This window comes from Apium graveolens, chromosome 6, assembly GCF_009905375.1.
Source record: "Apium graveolens cultivar Ventura chromosome 6, ASM990537v1, whole genome shotgun sequence".
Taxonomy (NCBI): domain Eukaryota; kingdom Viridiplantae; phylum Streptophyta; class Magnoliopsida; order Apiales; family Apiaceae; genus Apium; species Apium graveolens.
The window spans coordinates 159,257,692-159,263,241 of NC_133652.1; positions in this window are offsets into that span (position 1 = coordinate 159,257,692).

Here is a 5,550-nt window from a genome sequence, read left to right on the forward strand (position 1 = left end):
AGCATCCGTTGAAGCTTTCATCCGTTGATGCCTTATCCGTTGAGGCTTTATCCGTTGAAGCTTTATCCGTTGATGCATTATCAGTTGAAGTCTTTATCCGTTGAAGCACTTATCCGTTGATGGATATTATCCGTTGAAGCATTAGAGACATCCGTTGAAGCTTTGTTTCTTATCCGTTGAAGGTCTTCAATCTCAGTTGATACTTCTTCACTTATACAAAATTACAAGGCATGAAATATTTACAATTAGCCCTCCTATTTGCATATCCACTAGTAGTCAACATGACTGATACTTTCCTACAACATCTAAGAATTACAACTTGAATCCAAAGAATGAAATGTGCTACAATACTAAACTTATTGCTAAGTAAAGCTACTCCTTCAACGGATAGCCAAGATGGTCTTATCCGTTGAGGCTACAATCACTAGATTTCTACTTAAGTGTTTTGTTTAACTTATCATCAAACTGATACACATATTCCTAACATTAAATCAGATTCTGAGGACAGAATCTTTTTAAGGGGGGTAGGATATAACGACCCGTATATTATTATTATTATTATTATTATTATTATTATTATTAATTTAATGTGTAATTTTGGAATAAATAAGTAAATAAGATATTTGGGTTATTACTTTGTCACTATGTGTATGTGATTATTAGTGTACGAAATTGAGTTGCGTGGTTAACTAATGAATAGTATGATGTTGTATCGTTGTTAAAGATGGTATTATTGCAGTTTTATTTCCATAAATACTTGGATTGTCTCTAAAATTGTTTTTATAATTTTATAATTTCAATAATTATTTTTAGGACTTTATCAAAATGAGAAATCAATATTTCGTTAATTACTTATTTTTAAATGATTTTGATAGTGTGTTTATTGGTAAAATCCATATTTAATTATGGAAATTTTCAAAAATTATGAAGCTTATATTTTATTAAGTTCGTATTATTCTAATAATTTTAAAATTGTTTTGGGAATTTTTGGGATTTATTTCACCCGCACGTTGATTTGTTTATTTGTTAAAAATGGGTATAATTTGTGTTTCAGAAATTATTCTAAAATTACGAAATTCATGGTATAAACTTCGGGATATTTGTAATATTTTAAAATTATTTTCGTAATTTTCTGAAATTGTTTTAGGTACAGCTCGGTTCGTTAATTGTGAAATACGGGTACGAGTTGCGTTGCAAAAATACTTTAGAAAAAAAATTTATGAAAAAAAAATCATTTTTAATAACTTTGAATTAGTTGTGATATTTTAAAATTAATTTGGTAATTTTTCGATCATTTCCACTCACATAGTATATCGATTAAATTCAAAAGGCGGCACAGTCAGGGGCACGACACGTATCAATTAGCTGTAATTAAAAATATATATATATATATATATATAAATGAATAAGGACTGATCATATTTATCAGTCTTATCCCCCTTTTATCTTTGTTCCCCTGTTGATTTCTTTCTCCCTCACAGAAGCCTCTCGAACTCTCTCCATTTTTCTCTTTCTCGATCATTCTCTCTACCTCTCTGTCTCTCTCTATTAATCTCTCCCTCCTTCTTTTCTCTTCTTCTGCCAGTGCCCTGTTTTCCGGCTTCGGGTAACCGTCTTGGCCGCTGTTTGAGTCCCGATTGGTAGCTTCTGTTTTACCCCTGTTGGTTTGTGCGTGTATGTGCGTGTATATACATGTTTGTATGTGTGCATATATGGTGGTTATGTTTTGCTTTCTGGTTGCCGCCGCCCCTCACGATTTCCGGTGAGGATGGCGGCGCGTGCTGCTATCTTGCCGCGGTTCTATTGTCTGATTTATGTTGCCGACTGTATTGTCATGGTGATGCTGTTGTTTGGCTTGATTATCGTGGGATTAAAATTTTATTATTTTACATAAATAATTGACAGATTTTGTGAAACAAATTATTCGGTATTTGTAAAAATTAATTTTATTAATCGATAAAATTTGTGTTGGAAATCCGAAATTTTCGGGTACCCGCGAATCTTATCGCCGTCGGCGATGAGTCTCGACGAGCCGGCGGTGGACCGTGATGATCATACTCTGAGTCCTAATTTAGTAAATAAAAATAAAATACGAATTAAATATAAAGTGCGAATAATAACTAATAATGGTATTGAATTAGTGTTTGGGAATTTGCGGATGTTGGTTGTGATAATTATGGATTGTGATTTGTTGTTATTGACGTCGAGTTGTTCGACGGGTAGGCCGATAATCAGAGGAGGTACTGCCCGAATTTTTGGAAATTAAAATCACAAATTCAGGACATACCCTGTAATTATCGAAACGTTGAACAAGTATAAATAAGTATATACATATATTTTGTACGAAACCTGATTGTATGCTGTGATGACTGTGCTGTCAAAATCCAATAACCCTAATTTCGTAAAAGGACGAGTATACGTATTTCTGAAAACAAACACCAAACCGATTTCTCGAGAACGTGAACCCTGACAGTGGGGTGTGTTATTGTATTGTACTAATATATATAATTACGAGTCGGGTTTGAATATTATTGAGTAGAATTGGTGTCGAGGATATGTCAAGCATACCTAGACGTCTAACGTAGGGCATTTCGACCCTGTAGGTTATGATCGAGAACCTGAAAGTGGACGATGGACTAAAGATAACCTAGTGGTCAATGGACGAGTTCAGTGGAGTTTCTACAGAAAGACCTAAGTGTCGAAGTTGAATCCAATGGGATCTAGTGGTTGGACGTTAGAGCCTGAGTAGTAGAGTCGGCTCAGAGTTGATCAGTAATAGTTGTAAAGCCTTACAAGGCAAGTATTTCTGAACTTTTCTACAAGATATATATTACCAATGTTTTTGAACTATTTTATAACATGTCGCTAATTATCAAAATAATTCATGTTTTATACTGCAAGTGCTTTAAACTATTAAACCTTGAACCCTGATTCTTTCTTGATCTTGAGCCGTAAGCCTTATTCTTTGAAAACCATCCTTTGTTAATCCTCAGATATCAAATCACACCAATATGATACTACTCCCCAAAGGTATACTACCAAACACTGAAACAAAATTGTTTGAAAACACAGAAACTTTTATACTGCAACCATTCTTTATAACATCAGAGAACCATATCCTGAAAAATCATTACTGATCAAATACCTGATCATTTTACAAACCGGAAAAATCGTTTCTTATACATAACCTGATATACCCTTGTGATATCCATGAGTTCCTTATGTTTTTATGCAAATGTTTAATCATTATTGATTATGATCTTGTTTTATTGAATCATATTGTTATCATATTGAACTGCTTTAGGATTGGATAGTTTTTATATATGTGGACCAGATACGTGGTCAGACCATACCAATGGTCAAGTTAGGCCAATGTGTGCCTTGGATCCAGTAATTAGAGCAGTGATGTGTGCTTGCTCGGGGTTAGTGCGTGACTGATCAGCAGCCTAACCTTGGTTTTTAAAACTTAAAATGAATATCCAATTCTAATGAATAGTTAAAAAGAAACTTGATTCCTTTGAATTATCTCATTTGATCATTGTTTGACCTCAGTTATCACTATTATGACTTGCTGAGCTAGTTATCTCACTCTTGCGATTCTTTTATATATTTTACAGTTAAAAAGGATATGGATGATAGAGAAGCGCCTCAGTCCAAAGTGCGGGCTAAGGTTCCAGTTTGAAGTAAATCGAGTTAGCAAGAGCTTCATGCAGTGGACAGATAGTATGATTGTAACAAAAACTTTATTATCAATTGTAAGTTAATTCAGTCGGGATTCGGTATGATGTAATAAATTAAGGTTGTGGCTTATTTTCATACTTTAACCTGTTTCGATCCGTGGTTTTGTGAAGCAGGGTCATTATAAATAATATTTCTTATACAGGTTCATATATGGTGTATGTGTTGTGAACGCCAAACTTCTGACCCGGGTTTGGAGGGCGCCACAGGTTGGTATCAGAGCCACAGGTTATAAGTCACTGAAACAAGCCTAGATTGTCGGGATTGGGTAGAGGGTTATGATTAAGAATAGGAATTAGAAAGATAAGACGTTGTGAGATTGAGTGCGATGGTATAGTAGGTCTCCGGCATAGTTCGTATTACGATTCGGGATCCTCAGCTTGCGACGTGAATTCCAGACAACGGCAATGGCAGATCTTGATTTCCTGATGTTATTTGATCATTTGGAGCTTTCCGTTCGAGGATCGTCATCTTCTCTCAGATTGGAATTGCACCTTGTTCTTTTACCAGTATTAATGGCACTACCTTCTGTTATAACGATTGCACTTCTTCAAGCTATTCTACGCTACTTTTCCACCTTTTGATATAAGATTACCTATTCAAGAACCTCCATCTGTTTATTCTTCTTTCACTGGACATTCGGCTGTGAGCATATCTCTTTAGTTTACCCTAAATCTTGTTCTATACCCCAAGTTGAGAACTTGTCATATGACGCAATTGTACCTACGAGGATGGATTCGGGAGTTACAATAAATGGTAAGCGCTTGAGTTATAAATAGAGGTGAGACGAAGTTTAGAGAGGAGATTTAAGTATTTCAGAGGATAGCTGTTATCGGATCAAAAGAAGCCCTTAGTGACTAAGCCACCCGTGAATAAGTATGGGATAAACTAGATGAATTTTGAAAGAGTAAGAGAGAAAAGCATAAACCTGGGATTTTTGTGAAATTAAATGATGATGATATGATAAATGTGATATGTAAAGTAGTAATGTGATGTGACACGAGCAACCTTTGTTCTATGAAACAGACTTATTGACTATTGGATAGTCTGTTCCCCTTAATGATTGCAAAGTTGATGATAGAAGTATTACCAGTATGGAAGCTTTGATGTGAAGCTACGAATAAGGTAACATGCTACGACAACTGAAGTTTTCGTTGATTAAGGAAGGCAAATGGACTCGATAAAGGAGAAAAAGTAGATCGAAGTGAACGGACCTTTATATGATCGTTTCTTTAACTTGGTACCTTGTTATAGGTCGAAAGGACAACAACCAACTCATATAGTAAGGACAACCAGGTTTGTGATTTTCCAATTTTTTTTTTTAAAAAAAACAAGTTTTCGAAAAAGATTTTCCTTTACAAATTCCTAAAAGCCTTTTTGAATAAAATGATTTTTAAACATTGGTTGTCAAGTTACTATTTGAGTTTCTTATTTGTTAGAAAGCCCGGATTACCTGGAAGGATGTTGTGTCAGACTTAGTATTGCTAATTTTGAGAACGAAGTAACCTATGATTATGAAGGAGTTGGTTATTTCTAACAGTAAAGTGCAAGTATTGTTTGATAAAATCTACATCAGAATCAGTGTACGGAGTAACTATACAATCAATTACTAGGACTATCAGAGTTCGAAGAATTCATCAATTTAACAGAAGCCGGAGCATGATCGAAGAAGATTGGGAAGATTTCCAGACCTCTCTAAAAGTAGAATATTATTAACAAAAGGATCATTATGTCGAATGGTACGTGGTTATTCTAAATTAAAAGAGGAATCTCGAAGTTACCTGGTAAGGAACGCCATTATGATCGAATTGT